Below are 19703 nucleotides of genomic sequence, written 5' to 3'. Positions count from 1 at the left end.
TTCCCAGCGACCCTATAGGACAGTGTAGAACTGCCCCTTTTGGGTTTCTGAGACTAACTCTTAACAGCAGTAAGCAGCCTCTATTTCCCCCCTGTGAAGCAGCCAGTGGGTATGAACTGCTAACCTTGTGGTTAGCAGCTCAATTTATAAGCCACTATGTCACCAGAGTTCTTGGACTTAACAATTACAGTTAATAATAAATGGTATTCTTTTTTGCAAAACTCCTATCACTTGGTGGGCTGAACGAAATGAGGCGCAGGTGCGGCTGGGGACCCGAGTGGCTGGGAGCGGCCCGTAGTGTCCAGTCTGCAGCCGGGCCGCCCATCCGCCGCCTCGGGTCTCACAGGAGCTATCCGACCCAGTTTCCTCAGAAAGGCAAAGCAAATGATGACAATAACAGTAACAACCTCGGAAACAGTAACACTAACAGGAATACAAAAATATATCGGAACCAGACACTGGCTTCCTCCTAAGAGTAATACCCACTACAAATCGCATCCCCCCGGGGTCGCCAGGCCTGGGGACTGCACACCCTTGAGGGCAAAGTCGGCTCTCTGAGCCGCCCAAGAGACCCCCTTTCCAGGGCCGCTCCCGCGGCGGGGCGGGGCCAGGCGGCGGGGCGGGGCCACGAGGAAGGGCGGGGCCAGGCGGAGCGGGGCGCGGCGCGGCGCGGAGCCCGCTGCAGAGGGCGGGAGTAGAGGGAGGCGGGAGACGGGAGGCGGGCGGCTGGGCGGGGCGCGCTCGGGCCTCTGCTCCTCACGCGCGGCCCTCGCAGCTTCAGAGCCCGCGTCGCCGGGAGTCTCGGCGGCGGCTCCGCGCGCTGGTCGGGGCAGCAGCGGCAGAGGAGGAGCCACCAGTGCCAAGGTAGGCTGGGAGGCGGGGTGCCAGCGCAGCAGCCTGGAGCCCTCGGCGCCCCGGCCCCGGCCTCGGCCCGAGGGGGTGGTCAGGCCGAGGGGCGGCGCGCAGAGGCCGGGGCGGGCGGGGCTGCGGCCTGGGGGCGGGGACCGGCCTGGCCCGAAAGGCTAGCGGGACCGCTGGGGACTGGCGGGCGTGCGGGCGGAGCGGCGGAAATCGGAATTCCCCGCGGCGCGGGCGCCTCCGCAAGCCCAGCTGGCTTCTCGGGCCGGATCGCCCGGGAGGTGTGGCAACCGCCCGCCCCCGGGGCGCCCAGGCCGGAGGAAGGCAGGGGACGGCCTGTCCCTCCCACTTCTCGGGGCCCCAAAGCTGGTTCGCCTGCACCGTCCCCGGGAACTTGTTAGCAGGAAAGCTTGGCCGGGAAGCAAATGCCAACGTTTTGGAAGAACTGAGAGTCACGTCGTTGAGCGCTGAGGCGTTATTTTCCTTCCCCACCCCTTGCCCAACCTTGGCCCGACTTGGCCAAAGAAGGATGTGTCACCAGCTTGGGGCCGCGGGCGAGGTCCCTAGCCCGCTAGGCGAGGCTCAGAAGTACCTGAAACAAAGGTAAAGGGGCCGCCTCGGGGGTCTGCCTCCCTGCCTGCCGGGTCGCCTGCTCAGAGGGCTTTCTCCTGGGGGCCCTCTCCATGGAGATGGAAACCAGCTGGCCGGGCTGCAAGCTGATGTTGCATCTGCACGCGCTTGTGCTCAGTATTCCCAGTCCTGTGACTGCTACAGCTCAAGGAAATTGTACCCAGTCTTAGTGGTCAGCAAAATGTGGGAGAACATAAGTTGATGTGTATAAATTATAACGTGTTTTCTAATTAGGAAATTGTCCGAAAACACAAAAAAAGATTCTTAACATATAAGCAAAAAAGTGATTTTTTTTTTCATTGTCTTCTAAAATCAGAAGTCTACCTCTTCAAACCCTTAGTGTAGGAGAATCCCCACAACCTTTGGTGCCAGACATTTTTCTTTGTTCTTCATTAGTCAGGCCTCAGTTTCTTGTAAACAATGCACCCAGCGCTGAGACCCTAGAAATTGCCATACTAGGTCAAAGCTATGGACACCCAGCCCGTACCAGCAGACATGCGTTGTAGTGGACGGTTTCCGTTCTTGGCAGCACCATTGAAAATCATCCCAATTTCTTTCAGTGGTAGGCATGACTTAATTGAAAGCCTTTTCGAAATCTATAGACAAGTCCTAATTTATTCATACAATTTATTTACATTTACTGCGTCCAAATGGCTCTCCGCTTCTCTCTGGCAGAAGCCTGTGTAACATTCAAGTTTGTGTGTGTGTGGGCGGGTGGGGGTGGCGCTTGAATCTTATACCATGTAGAAACTCAGAAATGACATGGGAAACCGGTAACAGCTATTTCTTTTTCAATGCAAAGCTTTGGAGAAGTCTACCTGGGCCAACCTAAGACCTTTGGATTCAGTCATATAGCTCTATCCACTAACAACCTGAAACTTAATATATACTTGGATTCACAAGTGTTTGCATACTTAAAAGGCCAATTGAACATTCTGGGGAGTGATGGGACAATCTGACATTATTTTGATCTCAATTAATTTGACCCTCATGTTTAGCTGGAGTCAGCTGCCCTGAGAGAATAGAAGTTTTGTTTCAGCAGTGAAGGAATAAAGTAGATGAGCAATTTGGGGGTGTAAGGTGCCTGAGGAAGGCACTTCACAAACCAAAAGTGTGCTTTTAACTCTTCAAGTGGGACCCCTTATCATCATAGCCCCCACTGATGTGGCCTCCGCTACCATTAGCTAAGACATTATTTTGTCTCTGAAGATTTTCTTGAGCTCCTCTTGCCAAGAGAGAGTTGATCACCTGTTATTCGTTGCTCTTTAGTCAGCTCCAACCCACAGGGACCTGATGTCCAACAGAACAAAGCATTATCAGGTCCTGGGCCATCTCCATAATCTTTGATATGTTTGAGTGCATTGTTGAGGCTATTGTGTCAATCCATCTCATCCAGGGTTGTTGTTTGGGGTTTTTTTTGCTCACCTTCCACCCCAAATAATGCCTTTTCTAGCATTTGATCTTTCCTGTTGACAAGTCCAATGTCTCACCATCTTTGCTACTTAGGAGCATTCTGGTTGTATTTCTACTGAGAGTGATTTGCTTGTTCTTCTGGAAGTTCACCATATATTTAATATTCTTCCCCAACACCACAATTCAAAGACGTCAGTTCTTCTTCTGCCTTCCCTTTTCACTGTCTAACTTTCACATGCACATGAGACCATTGGAAAGCAATGGATTGGGGCCAATTATGCTTTAGTCATCAAAGTGACATCTTTTCTTTTGGGAACTTTCAAAAGATCTTTTGTTGTTGATTTTCCCCAGTACAATTGCTTGATTGCTGCTTGCATGGGAATTGATTATTTATCCAAGTGAAATGAAATCATTGACAATTTCTTTTTTTGTTTGTTTGTTTACCATGCTATTTTTTATTGGTCTAGTTGTGAGGATTTTTGCTTTTATTTATATAAGGTGTAATTCCTATTGAAGTTGTTGGTCTTTTCCCTTCATTGGTAAGTGCTTGAAGTAGTCTTCATTTTCAACAAGCTAGGTTTCGCCATCTACATATCACAGGTTGTCAATGAGCTTTTCTCCAATCCTGTTTTTGCATTATTCTGTATATAATCTAGCATCTCAGATTCTTTGGTCAGCAGACAGATTGAATAAGTAAGGTGATAATTAAACTGACCCAAACCTGGCACTACTAAATCTATTCTAACAAATAACCACCTGATAGGGCAGAATGGAACTGCCTTTGGGGTTTTTCAGGCTGTGACCCTTACGGGATCAGACTGCCACTTCTTTCTGTTGAGGAATGACTGGTGGCTTCCAACTGTTGGCTTTTCAGTTAACAGCCAAGTGTTTTACCCCTCACCCACCAGAGCTCCTAGGTGAACTTCAGGGTTTCTCAACCATGGCACTATGGACATTTTGACCAGAAAATTCTTTGTTGAGGGGTGGGGTGGGGGGGTATCTTGGTCATTATGTTTTATTTAGTAACATTCTTACCCTTTACTCACTGGATGCCCATGGCAACAGCACCTCCTCCCCACAAGTTGTGACCATCAAAATGTCTTTCAAACCAAAAAACCAGACTCCTTGCCATTATCAGTCTGATACATGCTATGGTGTCAATTCTTGCTATGGCATCGTGCTATGATAGGACAAAGTAGATTGCCTCTGTGGGTTTTGGAGGTGGTAAATCTTTTTGGGAGCAGAAAGCCTCATCTTTCTCCCAACAAGCAGCTAGTGGGTTCAAACTGCTGACATTGTGGTCATGTAAACCACTACATTACCAGGGCTCATTAAAAATGTCTTCAGACATTGCTAAATGTTCCCCGGAAGGGCAAAATCACTTCCAGAACTTCTCTTCTGAATGAATAGACTCCTTTGTATCATTGACACTTGTTTGTTGTAGTTAGGTGCCATTGAGTTAGTTTCAACTCATGCACAATGAGACAGTCACTTCGTGGTCCTGTGCCATCCTCGCAACTGTTCCAGCCTATTGTTGCCACCATTGTGTCACTCCATCAAGTCCCGTAGTTTCCTCTTTGCGCTACTCTCTACTTTACCAAGCATGATGTCCTATGCCAGGGACTAAGCTCTCCATATACCATGTCCAAGGTTTGGGCGGCAAAGTCTCACCATTCTTGTTTCCAAGGCGTATCCTGGCTGTACTTCTTCCAAGAAAGATTTGTTTGCTCGTTGTCAGTGACGCTGCATTATCCTTATTTGCGCATGCGTTGATTTTCTCGACTGTGTTCAACTTGAGGGCCGGAGCCATCACTCGTTTCTTTAGCAAATACTTGAGGGCCTGCTTTGCTATTTGTTTTGTGTGTTTGTTGTTTTGGTGTGTCCGCCGGACACCGGTTTAGAGCTGGCATACACTAGCAATAAATGCAATGGCAAAAGCATCGTGGACTCTACAGGGCTACCAGGGATGACTAGATGAAGCTTTGAGGGGGACAGTGCCCTATGCAGAAGGAAGAGATGTGAAGGCCCTGGTGTAGAAGGGAGTGAGACTTCTGGAATCCCAGAGACAAGTGTGGCTAGAGCATGGAGAGTGATGGGGCAGGATGATACAAATAAAGTGGGAGAACTTGGCGGAGGCTGGAGGGAGAATCATGGAGGAACTTAAAATAATGTCCATCACACCACCCGCAGCAACCCTTTTGGGGAAGAGCAAAACTGTTGCCTAGGGTTGCTGAGACACTAAATAGCCACCAGAGCAGAGAGCTTCATCTTTCTCCTGCAGAGCAGCTGGTTGGTTTGAACCACCAACCTTGAGGTTAGCAGCCACAGCACCACCAACCAAAACCAACCTCACTTCCATTGAGTCAGTTCTGATTCATAGTAACCCTGTGGGACAGGGTAGAACTGTTCCTGTGGGTTTTTAAGACTAAATCTTAATGGAAGAAGAAAGCCTCATCTTTCTCCCTTGGAGTAGTTGGTGGTTCTGACCTGCTGACCATGGGGTTAACAGCTCAACTCATAACCACTGTGCTACCGGGGCTCCTTAAAACACCACCATCGTTTGGGAAGCTCAGAGGTGGGCACTACTCCATTCCCCATCTGCTAGTTTCCATACACATTCCAAAGGTTATTGGCTTTGCATGCAGTGGGTTTGGTTTTTGTATTTGCAGGATAAATGTATAGTATTGGAATTGTTGGGTCCAAGATATAACCCTTTCAATATGTATATGTATTTGTAAATATTCTATTTGTAAAGACTAATCCTGGCCATATAGGAGAGAATAAGGAATTAAGAGTGGCTATGGGGGTGATGATTGATACTAATTAAGCTGGGACCACGATGCTGACCACGGAAACAGAGAGATGGAAACTGGAGAATTATTTAGGAGGCAAACTGGGCAGAATTGATAAGTTATAGGTGAGAGGCAGAAATAGGTGCGTAGATTGAGTCGCAGGGTCTGGCTTGTCCCAGCCTAGTGAATTGTGGAATTGTTGCCCAAGATTGAGAACACTAAAAAGATAGGTGGGTTTAAATCTTAGTTTGCTTTGGGACTAGTGAGATTTTAAAGTAGAAGTATCACTTTAAAATTGGATTTAGCTATTGGAATACAGAGCCCAGAATCTAGAGGGCTGAGCTGAAGACACAAATTTTTAGGTGTTAATTGAAGGGTGTGGATGAAATTATCCATGACAAAGATTGCAAACTAGCAGCCCACAGTGGAGTCTGGTTTACAGATGTGTTTTGTTCACATGGTTGTTTTTGATGTTGTTTACTGTTGAATTAGTTGCCAATACTTGATAGGTCAAAGATTACCCATGAAAATTCAGATTTGGGTCTTCTTTTGAAAAAGATTAAAAGATAGAGCACTACCAATTGATTTTCCTATATGGCAATAATTTGATTGGAGCTAAGTCACAGGTCACCCTAGCTGCTTTTTAGTTTCACCCCAGACCAGAGAGAGACTGAAGAGTGGCCAGAGGTGGAATACCTGCTGTTTAGTTATATAAAAGGTATATTTGATTAGATGCAAGAAAGGAGTTTTATTTGCATGTAAACTTCCTATAGTTAATTACTGCATAGGATATATGAAGGGATTTCAAAATGTTTGTGGAAAATACCATTATCTTTTAATTCCATTTTTTCCGTCACCTTTTTGAAGCCCCCTGCTATACAGATAGAGAACAGGCATGCTATACATCGATGGGCTTCGCTGCTGCTGCTTGCACCCACAACAAGGGACGCAGCAGGAACAGAGATCTGGTTGTCAGTCCCTGTACAGATGTCAGCTTAAGAAACCCGGTGGGGCAGCTCTACCTTGTCATTTAGAGTCACTTTGAGTCAGAATTGACTAGATAGGTCACAGCAGCATATTTAAATATAAGGAATGTTCAAGGGTAATTTAACCTGTACTTGATTTTCAATTTAGTACATACTTTAAACTTTAATTCCACACTTTAAACCACAATTTAAGTTGTGTTATAAAAAGGCTAGGGAAGAACATGTTTCATAAAGAAGGGAATACTCAAGTAAAGATGTAGGGGCTGAAAATGACTATTGAGTTAAGCAAGATGGGGTCTTTGACATCCGAAAGAATCCCTGTATATCGGAAGGGCATTATAATGGGTCTGAAGTGGGAGGAAAGTGACAAAATGCAGAGGGTGAATGTTGGAAAACCATTTTAAGCTATTTGGTCCAAAAAGGGAATGACAAGTGTCTTAATACTCTTAGGTCTATGTGATCAACTACTCCGTCTGTTGGTTACCCAAGTGCTTCACCTAGCTTTTCAGGAAGGTAGTTCAAGGATGCCTGTTACTGCCAGCACCACCCCCACCCCTGCCTCCAACTTAGATTGTGCATGTATTTTGTCGTGAAGATCTTGCGCTTTTTTGCTGAGAAGATATTTTGTTGGGGCCTTTGAGACCCTGGTGGGGCTGACTCAAGATATTGAGTGATTAGACCATAGGATTTTTTATTTGGATAGCCAGAGAGCTCCTAAAGGCCAGCAGTGATCTGGGCTGCAGTGACCCTGACATCACGCTTAGTACCGATGAACAAAGACCAGATTGTTGACATGTAGAAAATGGAGTACTTGGCTCAGTCAAGAATGTGTATTTAACTGTCAGGTTCCCAGGAGTAGTTTTTGCAGCTGTATTTTCCCAATTAACTTGATATTATCGCTTGGTTTGCCAGTTTTAGGCGTGTAACATTTCTCATTCTTTCATGTATTTGTCATTGTTAGTGTTGAAGGGTATGGATTTAAATTGGAAGTGTAGGCCTCACTGAACTCCAAACGGACAGGGATCTGTGGAACACTGAGCAAATTTTGGTTTCCAGAAAGTCTTGTTACTTTGAGGACCTTAAGCTAGGGTAGCTTGTCATGCAGAACACCACAACTGGTCTGTCTTTTATCTACCTCTGCCTCCTGGACGGCATTAACAAACAAACAAACACCCAAGCTGAACAAAACCCAAACTTAACTACCATTGAGTTAAGTAGGATAAGGTCAAAAACTGCTCCCCTATGGGTTTCCCAAACTGTAACTCTTTACAGGGGTAGAAAGCCTTATCTTTCTCTCGAAGAGCAGCTGATGGTTTGGAGCTACTGACCTTGCAGTTAGCAGCCCAGGGCTGAGCCACTACACCACCAGAGGAGACTTAAAGGCCAATTTCACACTTTATGTTTCTGAGAGTTGTAATCGACCAGCAGACATTGGTTGGGGTTATTAGTGCCCGGTACTATTAGTGAAGCATGGTAGCAATTTCTGCAAGATGTAAACCCCATTTCTGTACTTTTTTGCAAATGATTGTCTTGTGAGGGATTAGCCCAGGGGTCCTCAACCATATTAAACGGGGCCAGTTCACTGTCCCTCCCACCTGTTGGAGAGCCGGACTATAGTTTTAAAAAAACTATGAATAAATTCCTATGCATACTGCACATATCTTATTGTGAAGTAAAAAACCGAATGGGGCAAAAACACCTGGTGGGCTGGATAAATGTCCTCTGCGGGCCACATGTGGCCCCGCGGGCTGTAGTTTGAGAACCCCTGGATTAGCCTTTCAAGCTGTTTTATGCTTATCAGTTAAGTGGATAATCATTAACCTCGGTATACGAGGTGACTTCATGACATGAACCGCAGACCTTGGTCCCATATGGTTTATAGGGGAGCCCATGCTAAGAAAAGGTTTTGTTTAGAAATGCAGATGTACTTGACAGAGAACTGATTATCATAAACATAGTCATAATTCCTGGATGTCAGTAGAGGGAGTGGGAAAGGTGATCCAGAGCGCCTTTGGTTTGTAGAAGAGACAACATGGTTTGGTGGGCAGAGGACATGAGTCAGTTCTTGGGCGTAAGGCCTAATTTTGCCAAATGTGAACTATGTGATTTTTTTCTAATTGAAGTAAAATTCATATAATATAAAATTAGCCATTTTAACCAGTTTAAAATAGACAATACTTGACTTCCAATACATTCAGTGTTGTGTAACTATCACTACTGTCTAATTCCAGAATATTTCCATCACCCCTAAAGCAAACCCCACTGGTATGAGCAGTCACTCATTGTCTTCCAGGCCTCTGGCAAGCACTAATCTGTTTTGTTTATGGATTTGCCTATTCTGTATAATTCGTATAAATGGAATCATACAGCATGTGGCTTTTATGTTGACTTCTCTCACTTTCCATAATGTTTTTAGAGTTCATCCACATGGTAGCCGGTTTCAGTACTTCATCCCTTTTTATAGTTGAATAATAATCTATGATATGGTTATTTTGTCTGTCCATTCACAGTTGATGGAAATTGGATTATGTCTTTTGACTTGTGAACTATTACAATATCTATGTACAAGTTTTACTTTGTTTTTATTGTGGTGTGTATATAAACAAGATTTTACCATGTACAAGTTTTTGTTTTAATATCTCTTTTCAATTCTTTTGGGTCTATACCTAATCATGGAATTCCTGGCGCCTGTGGTGATTCTGAACGAGCCCCGGTGGTACGATGGTTCAGTCCCACCCAGAGGCTCCAGGGATGGTGATCTACTCTGTAAGGATTAAAAACCTCACTACCATCGAGTCCGTTTTGACTGACAGCAATCCTTTAGGCAGGTTTTCTGGTTATGTGAGTTTATGAGAATTGGTCGTGTGAGCTTACGAGATGGTAACTCTTTACAGGAGTAGAAAGCCTCAGAGCTGCTGGTGGTTTCAAATTGCTGACCTCACGGTTAACAGCCAAACACATAACCACTATGCCACCAGGGGTCCTCCCTGTGAGGATTGCAACCTGGAAAACCCTAGTTCGAAGTTTGACTGTCACCAGGGGTTGCTATGAGTCTGAAGTGGCTCAGTGGCACCTAACAACAACCTACACCCTACATTCCTTTACATGGAAATTGTATGTTTAACTTCTTCACTGTTTTCCACAGCATTACATCATTTTACATTCCCATCAGCAGTGTAATTGGTATACGAGCTGTAATTGATGTACAAGCTCACCAATACTATTTTCTGAGGTTTTATGAATTTGATCATTCTAGCCATGGTAGTGGGTGTGAGGTGGTATCTTACTGTGATTTTGATTTATGAGTACATTTCCCTAGTGACAAATGAAGGGGGCCCCAGTGGTGCTATGGTTGAGTGTTCAACTGAGAATTGAATGATTAGTGTAGGAAATTCTTTGGGGCAGTTTGATAGCATTGGAATTGACTTCCTAGGACCTAATAACAACAATGCCAAATGTTACTGAGCATCTTTCCATGTACTTGTTGACCATTTGTCTGTCCTTTTTGAAGAAATGTTGAAACCCTTTGCCCATCTTTCAATTGGGTTGTTCATCTTTTTGTGTCTGAGTTGTAAAAATGTGTTATATATTCTGGATACGAGGCTCTTATTGGATATATTATTTGCAATTATTTTCTCTCATTCTGTGTGTTGTCTTCACTTTTTTCAAGGGATCATTTGTTGCATAAAAGTTTTTTTAACTTTAATGAAGTACAATGTATCTTCGTCCTTATTTTTCTTTTGTTGCTCGTGCTTCTGGTGTCATATCCCAAAGGCCATTGTGGAACCGAAAGCCAGGTAGATTTACGCTCTTGTTTTTCTTCTAAGACTTTTATGATTTTATCTCTTACATTTAGGTTTTTTATCCACTTTGCATTGATTTTTGTGAATGATATGAAGTAAGAGTCCAACTTCATTCTTTCATGTGATTATCCAGTAATATGAACACATGCCTTATAATGTTGGTGGAATATTAAACAAGAGAGGAGACATATGTCATTGCTTTGGAAGCTATAAATCATTAAAGAATTACTAGTGGTTTTCACACATGTACTTTGGTTTGTACAAGGCCCCTGAAGGTTAGTGTCTTTCGGGGACCACCAAAATCTTCCAGCCAAGTACAAATACAAAGGCTTGTCAAGTTCTGTTGCTATTTCTCTCAAACAGGAATATCAGTTCCAGGTGTGTTAGGGCATTAAAAGAGCTTTCCACCGGTCTCTCCTAAACTCATACCCAGCACACTTTTACACCCACTGAAACACTCTCATCAGTTACAGTGGCCTCCACAGTGTTCAGTGCAGTGAGTCAGGCCTCAGCCTTCCTCTTACTTAACCTTTTATTTGCATTCCACACAGTTGGTCATTCCCTCTTCTTTGAAATGCTTTCTTCACTTAGCTTCCAGAATACTAACATTCTGTGGACTTCCTCTACCTTCTGTAGGTTCTTTCTCAATCTCTTTGCTTGTTCTTCATCATCTTCCTGCCCTTTAAAAGTTGAAATGCCCTAAGTTCAGTTCTCAAACCTCTGCTCTTCCTTGTCTATACAATTTTCTTGTATTTCAGCAAGTTTCAGTTTTAGATTCTATCTGTACACTAACAACTACCGAATTTATATCTTCCCTCTCGGACTCTCCTGTGCGTCCCATGTTCTGATTATCTTAGTGCTTACTGACACATCTAATAACTATGTCAAATCCAAATTCCCGATCTTCTCTTCTTAAACTTACCCTTCCCATAGCTCTACCCCATCTCAATAAACAGAAGCTCCAGGAGCCAAGACCCCAAATCTTGGTCTTATCTTTGCCTCTCTCTTTTTTTTGGGGGGGGGTGGTTCCAGAAAAACCAGAAAACCTGCTAGATAAATTGTAAAAGAGCTGTAACACTGCCTCTCTTTATTTTTCATATCACATTCAGTTTATCAGTAAATCCTACTGGTTCTACCTTCAAAATGTATCCAGAATCAAGTCACTTACTCTGAGTCATTCCCTTTTCTCACCTAAAGTACTGTGATAGCCTCTTAACCCTGTGACTTTGTGTCTGCCTTTGCTTCTATAACCTATTTTCAACACAGCAGCTATTGGGGTCTTGTTCAAAGTAACTTCTCTGCTCAGAAGATTTGCCAAATCATACCAAACTCAATGCCACCTAGTTGATTCCAAGTCATCGTGATCCTATAGGGCAGGGTAGGACTCCTCTGGGAGTTTCCAAGACTCTTTATGGGAATAGAAAGCCTGGTCTTTTTTCCAAGGCGCAGTTGATGGTTTCCAACTGTTGACCTTGTGGTTAGCAGCCCAACCTGTAACCACTATATGACCAGGCCTCTTCTAGAAGCTTTGGAGTTACCTATGAAGCCCATCATCATCTCAGCTTCTTTTTACCTCTCTGACTCAGTCTCCTACTTCTCTCCCCATGCTTCATTTATCCAGACACATATACTACGTTGTTCTGCTAAATTCCTAGGTTATTTCAGTCTAATCCAGTGGTTCTCAACTTTCCTAATGCCACATCCCTTTAATACAGTTCCACATGTTGTGGTGACCCCCAAAATAATCATAAAATTATTTTTGTTGCTACTTCAAAACTGTAGTTTGTTACTGTTATGAATTGTAATGTAAATATCTAATATGAAGGATATATTTTCATTGTTACAAATTGAACATAATTAAAGCGTGATTAATCACAAAACAATATGTAATTATATATTGTGAAATATTTCTAATTACAAATAAATGGAATTTTATCTTGAAGCATGGTGTAGCATGGGTAATTGTCTTAATATAACAACAGTAAACTACATTGCTACATTTTGTGACAGTATGTGTAAAAAGCCAACATCATTGTGAAGGTTGAGATAGCTTCTTTCTCACCAAATCAGAAATTCTCTGGGCAGTCTGCAAGACCACAACAAAGATCATTTTCCACAACAATTCTACTACTGTATTTAGACTTGACAACCAACAGGCTGGAAAAACCCTATTTCACAAAGTTATATTGTTGGAAATGGAGGAAGGCTGCGCAATGCTGTCTCAGACAGAACAGGATATGACTACAAACACTTGATCCAGAATTTTAAATTGGCCTTGTAAAGAAATCAGTCCTCGCTGCATCACTGTTAATAAGTTCAATAAACTCTTGTGCTGTCTCAGGACATCTTCAACTTTGACTGTGAGTGGGCTTCTGGCAAGTGTGAATGGGGTGTCAGGTAGATTTGGAAAGTATAATGAAATTTTGTCTGCCAGCATGTACAAGTGTTCTTTCACAGAAATTATCATCGTAATCCTTTTGTCTGGTCAATGTCATGTTCCTCAAAGAAAGCAGATAAGGTAGGCAACATGTAAATTTTATTTTCATCCATTTTTCCCCCCCAAAGCTGAAATTTCATTTGGAATGATTGGATCTTTTCAGACAAATTAAGGCATGTTGCATTTGGTCCTTGCAGTGATAAATTTAACTTATTCAGGATGGCAAAGATGTCAACCAAGTAAGCTATTTTCTACAGTTCACTTTTATCACTGAAAAGTGCTTCAAACTGTGGTCTTGCTTTCTGATTTAAAAGTGTTTTGAGTTCATCATGAAGCTTAAAAACACATTTTAAAACTTTTCCTCTCGGGGAAGCGGAAAGGGAGGGGAAAAAATGAGGAGCTGATACCAAGGGGTTAAATGGAGAGCAAATATTTTGAGAATGATGAGGGTAACAAATGTACAAATGTGCCTGACACAATTGATGTATGTATGGATTGTGATGAGTTGTATGAGCCCCCAATAAAATGATTTAAAACAAAACGAAACTTTTCCTCTCAACAACCATCTCACTTCAGTGTGAAATAGCAGAGCATTATTAAGCACATCCAACTCGTTGCACAGTTTCAAAAACAGTCAACTGTTTAAAGTGCTTGCCTTTACAAAATTGACAGACTTATGGCGCTTTTAATTACTTCTTATAACTCTTGTGGCAGCATCTTTGTTGCTAATACTTGCTGATGAATCATATAGTGAGTTCTGATGACTTTTGGTGGCTCATTCAGTACCAATTGTTGAAATCCAGATCAACATCCTAGCATAGCTGGAGCACCATCTGTACAAACACCACAAACTTTTTCCCAAGAGATCTTACGCTCTTTCAGAAATGAACCAACTGTGTCAAATACATCATGTGCAGTAATTATCGTTTCAAGAGGTTTGCAAAAAAAGAAATTCATATTTAAAGTCACCATCATTAATATACCTCATGTAAACCAGTAACTGTGAAGAGTTTGCAGCATCTGTAGATTCATCAAGCTGGATGCTGAATATTGGAAGTGGAGCAGATTTTATATCCAGATTACCTGATCAAGAATATCAGCAGGCATATCATCTATTCTTCTGCAGACAGTGTTGTTAGATAAGGAAATTACACTCAATTTCGTAATAAATTCGTCTCCGATCATAACTCGATCATTGTCTTTGGCCGCTGGCAACAGTAAATCCTCAGCAATGGTGTGAGGTTTCATAGCTCTGGTGATTCTGAGTGCCACCAAATATGAAGCTTCAATGCCTGCTACATTTTGTTTGTGGTACTTGCCACCAGTGTCAAGTCTGGCTTTCTTGAGTCCATCAGCTTTGCTTCTAAAATAGCTGGTATCCTTGCCAGCAAAGCTCAGATGCTTGCTATCAAAATGGCATTTTAGTTTGTTTGGCTTCATAGATTTGGCTGATAAAACTTCACAACAAATAACACATTGCAGTTTCTCAATTCCTGCTGTAATTATTGAGGTAAAACCATACTGTAAAAAAATCTTCATTTTATTTTCTTTTCTTAATGTTCTCTACATGATCCATTGTCAAAGAGTGGTTTACTAATGAAAATAATCTATATAGCCTTAATACAAAAGATGATACATGGCACAGTTCTGTCAATACAGTTCATTAAAGTTTCCTATGACATAACATTCTCTGCATTGTTTTTTTAAACATACCTGTTACTACCACAAGGGGACAGTATTCACATCAACCCCAGCTGAATACAAAAAGACCGATCAGCATCCAGATTAAGTTCCCATGGTACAGATATATATATATATATATATTTTGCAGTAGTTGATGATTTTACAGTACATGATGTACATTAACCAGTAATGATAATTTATGAAGTGTCCTTTTACCTCCAATACTGCTGCTTTCAACACAGTGGCTGCTTTTAACAGAGTAGCTGCTTTCAACACAGCAGCTGCTTTCTACACAGTAACTGCTCTCTACACATGTGTGACTGGTCCACATAAGTATATTATGGTGCCAACCCCGTCACATATACCTGTATTTGTACAGGTGTATGTGACGGGATTGGCACGATGATGTCATCACACTAGTTACTCATATGTGGGCAGACCCACCTTGAGATGGATAGAGGAGCTTGTCTCCATTCCTAAGACCATCAGAAAAAATGTATTTTAGGTGAGCCCTGTGAAAAGGTCATTTGACCCCAAAGAAGTCGCAACCCATAGGTTGAGAACCACTGGTCTAAGCAATATTAATATCAGCCTGATGGTGTAGTGGTTAGCGTTAGGCTGTGGTCTGCATGGTTGGCAGTTCAAAACCACCAACAGCTCCGAGGAAGAAAATCTGGACTTTTTATAACTGTAAACAGTTATAGTCTCAGAAACCCACAGGGGGGTTGCTATGAATCAACACTGACTTGACAGCAGTGAGATTTATTGACTGCTAGACAGAAATCTCTGAAAAATATATTGAAATTTGATTTTTAAAATGTATATATTTACAAGACATTATTTTACCTCCCTCAAATCTCTCTTAAAGTGCCGTTTCCCCCCAGACCTTTCATCTCCCCTTTCAAGTCATTTCCCCAAACTCCCAGGAATCTGGATATTCCACCTTGCTTCAAGGCCACACCAGGGCTGTTCCCATTTCTTCTGCTTCTTTATTCATCCTTATGCTTCATTTGAACAGTCCTCAGTCTTTTTAGTTTGTTTGTTTTTTACCCACTTGTCTGTGAGATTAGAAATAAAAGTATAGATCAGTGGCTGTTCATGGAAATGTCATTAAAGGCTTAGAAGCTATAGCAGGCACACACTCCTGTCACGGACTCACAACTTACTGTATGGTCGGGATGAGTCCTGGTGGCACCGTAGTTACGTGCTGAGCTGCTAACTGCAGGGTGAGTGAGTGTTTTGATAGCCCTTAATACTGCTGTCACATGAACACAGCTCCTCTGCTAATGCTTGAGTCTACCTCAAGCACTGTGGCTCAGCATTTGTCTTCTCTCAGTGTGGTACATCTTGGGACTCTTGGTATTCTTCTGGCAGATCTGGTTGGGGTTCCCCATAGTGTACCCTACTCAGAGAATGAAGGTCCTCCCAGTGCTAGCAACAATGTCAGTGTTAGGTTTCTGGAGTGGGATAGCTCGGTTCTTGCTTCACAACCCTGAAAGAATTCAGGCCGCAGAAGTACATTTGTAATCCAAGTGACTTTTATGAGGAAAAGGGAACTTTCAGGTATTGCAGTCTCAAAAATACATGCTGTTTCTGAAAAGCAAGCCAGCCCACATGGAAGCCATGGTAGGATTCACAACTGGGAGCCAAAACCCGCGTGGAAAAGAACACCGGACCGGGAATGTGAAACCCACACATGTGTAACTGGGGAATCCCAAGAGGAGATACAGGGCCCCAGAGTGCCCATAGGTGCTTACACGCCAAGCATGTGGGAGAGACCCCCACCCTCTGCCTGCATCTCAGCAAAAGCAGAGTAAAAAGAGCCTTCTGCCTGCCCTCCAGGTGCTTTAAACATCTCCGGCTAGAGAGGTGTGGTTGAAGGTATTGGCTGACCCCATTGGCTGGGTTCAGGCCCACCTGAGTGATGTCATGGGTCAGGGTGGGTTTTTCCAGGTTGGTTTGACCTGGGCTTAGGGGAGTTAGTTTGCACATGCCCAGTTCCGGATTTTCCCATAAGTGCCCAGTCAGTGTGCCTGATCGCTTTCCAACCCCTGTATTGGGGCCTTATGCAGGCATTATGGATACAACCCCCTTTGCCCCTACACTAGTGACCTAATATCAGGACCCAGTTGAGGGCTTCACAATCCCTCAGGCCCTGAAAAAGAACAAATGGGTCACATTCATTGACAATTTTCCTGGAAAACAAGGCCATAGGATTCATCTCCGATGTATTTCTCAGCCTGTGTCTACAAACCTGCAGGACTTAATGAAACCCTTCTATTGGGTTTGTGTTTAAAGACTTGCATAGCATCTGTTTTGATTTGCTGTTGTAAATGTCTATTCGATTATAGACAACAAGTATTCTATAGTATATAAGCTTATTCTGCTTACCTCTGCTCCTATGGAGCTGATTTTCCTGATGACAAACAAGTTGATAAATCATTTCAGATAATGTGCTGTGAAGAAAATGTTGTCACTGGCTGTTTAGTTGGTCCCTGACTCATGGTAACTCCGCGTACTAACGAAGGAAACATTGTCAGGTCTTGCACCATCCTTGTGGCAACTGTGTCAGTCCATCTCTTTAAGTGTCTTCATATTTTTTTTTTTGCAAACCCTGTTCTTTACCAAGCATGATAGCCTTCCCCAGAGCCAAAATACGTGAGATGAAGTCTTGCCTTCCTTCGCATATAGCATCATGGATGTACTTCTTCCAACACAGATTTGTTTATTCTTTTTTTTCTGATTTGTTTATTCTTCTGGCAGTCCGTGGTACCTGTAGTAGTCTAAGCACATAATTCAAATGCATCAATTCTTCTCAAGTTACTTATTTATAGAAAGGGGTTTGTTATATTGTAAAAACGGTGTATTGTATTTTCTTCCAATCGATTGCCTCAGAGTTCTTTCCCTTTGTTCATGGCTTTTATGGTTAGAGGTGGTTTTCAGTTTCCCTGTCAAATTTTCTTATTTTTGCATTCCTGATTTTCACTCCACTGATTTTTTTTAATGACTGGCTTTACTTCCCTAAAGATATATGTAAACATAAACTTTTACACATAGTTTTCTTATATTCTAATGTGTGTTTTTACATTTTTAGCTCTTCGTTCCATTTGAACTGTATTCACTTGGCTATTCATATGGAATAATAGTTTTTATAATGGGCAAAATGCCATCTGTATCAGGTACTAGATTATCTTGTATATATTGCTTGGTCTCAATATGCTAACATTCTTGGTAATGCAAAGTCTTTTTATTGAGGTTAACAAGTGGTGACAGCATAAAATTTATAAAGCATATGTAAGATGTAACGTGTACTAGTACAAGGAGCACTTGTCACATACCGCTCAGGGTAAGGAAAAAAATATTCCATTGCCTTTGTGTTTGCCCTCCCTCCTCCAAAATTGTCTTAACTGTTCTTGCGCATTTTTTCATATGTGTAAAATGTGACAATTAATTCATGAGAAACAGTTAATTCTTAGAAACAGTTCATATCACTGAAGACAGTAACAGTTTTTATATTAGTAACAACTTTAAAAATCAATTCTAAATTGATTAAGTTTTTCCCCAGGTAAAGACCACCATTTGAGTGATGTAGTATGAACATCTCGTAAGCTCACTACCATCAAGTCACTTCGATCCCTAGTCACCTGTAGGGCACAGTAGGCCTGTCCCTGTGGATTTCTGAGAGGACAGATCTTTATAGGCGGAGAACGCTTATCTTTTTTCTGCAGAGCAGCTATTGGACCTATCATTAGCAGCCCCCAGGATTCCTCTTGAACATGCAGTGTGTGGATATCCTTGGTTGAAATGTCTCCCTGACCTCTTTATTGTGTGCTTTGGTAGATTTTGACCATTCTACTGTTTTGAATTGCTGCTGTTGTTAGTTCTATATTGTTTAATTTGTATTTATAATGGACTGTGGGCTAAAAGATTGAACATGTGTGAAACACATGTCAAAATATCCTAAATTAATGAGCATTAAAATGATAATTTGTCCAATTGTTTCAAGATGCTCTTTATAAAATGCATAAGCTGCATTCATCTGCTCAACATTCTTTTAAAGCATCAAGATGTCTCAAATACTCAAGAAAACAACATGATTAAAGGAAGATGGATGGAGTATAAGAAAACTCTCTATACTAACTTTGCAACTCTTCTCTAAGTCTAAAATTATTTCAAAGTAAAATTATTTTTAGAAATCATTATAAAGATAGGAACACTAATTGGCATGAACTAGAACTATAGATTTTAAACTTATCCATGTATTCATACATATATGTATAATTGGCACTATTCTTTAGACCACTTTAGAGGAAAAATTGTTCTTCAAATACAAATCTCAAGGTAAAGATACCCTATTGAACCATGCAAGATTGTTCGTTGACATTAGCTGTCATTGAGTCAGCTCCAAAGCATAATAACTTTCTGTACAACATGTTGAAATGCTGCCCGGTTTTGCAGCATCCTCACAATCACTGGCATGTGTGAGTCCATTGTGGCAGTTTAGCTGACCCAATCCACCAAGGTCTCCCTTGCCCTTGAGTGTCCTCTACCTTATCGAGGACCTCTGCATTGTCCAACTTGATGTTCTCCTCTGAGGACTGATTCCTCTTGATACAACCAGTTTAAGGTTTCATTGGCTAATTTTCCAGGGTAGTTTGCCAGGCATCTTTTCCTAATGTCCTTGTTCAGAAGCTGTACTAACAGCTATATGCCCTGGGTAACCTTCCTGGTATTTGAAATACAGGCATGGCTTCCAGTATCATAGCAACATGCAAATCACCACAGTGATGACAGACATGGGGTGATCATGAAAGATAGCAGTGACTAATCAAATGAAGATGCTTTTGTTTCTAAAATGGATTGTCCGTTGAAAGACTATGTGGTAAGAAATAAGAAATTTACCGTAAAAATTGCTCATTTTCAACTATGTATACAAATGGTGTTTGGGATATTTTAATATTTTATTGTAATTGAACATGTTCTGTTGGAGTGTTTAAAATTCTGAAAAAGAAGGATTTAAATACGTAACATTTGAAAAGAGAAAAAGTTTTCACAAAGTACTTCACAAAGTTTATGGAAAAATCTTTTAATTATATTTATT

At 42.0% G+C, this 19703-nt stretch overlaps 1 protein-coding gene and 1 non-coding gene across 6 annotated transcripts in view; one reads left to right on the top strand and one right to left on the bottom strand.

Annotated features, from left to right (window-relative positions):
• The first annotated feature begins 727 nt into the window (after positions 1-727).
• Positions 728-19703, top strand: part of PPP2R3A (protein phosphatase 2 regulatory subunit B''alpha) — a 202596-nt gene continuing 183620 nt past the window's right edge. For 2 of the 5 annotated variants that reach the window (XM_075546883.1, XM_075546887.1), the window contains exon 1: positions 739-864. The gene's annotated coding sequence lies outside the window, so the exon portion shown is untranslated. Of the gene's footprint in view, positions 865-1022; positions 1462-19703 lie in introns of those variants that run through there. The other 3 variants (XM_075546886.1, XM_075546884.1, XM_075546885.1) reach the window with 2 other exon arrangements.
• On the bottom strand, positions 11501-11562 carry LOC142447564 (U7 small nuclear RNA). The gene has a single exon (XR_012784247.1). It is a non-coding gene; the product is annotated as a U7 small nuclear RNA (small nuclear RNA).

The sequence above is a fragment of the Tenrec ecaudatus genome, chromosome 4, assembly GCF_050624435.1.
Source record: "Tenrec ecaudatus isolate mTenEca1 chromosome 4, mTenEca1.hap1, whole genome shotgun sequence".
NCBI classification, from domain to species: Eukaryota; Metazoa; Chordata; class Mammalia; order Afrosoricida; family Tenrecidae; genus Tenrec; species Tenrec ecaudatus.
This window is presented reverse-complemented; position numbering and strand designations above follow the sequence as displayed.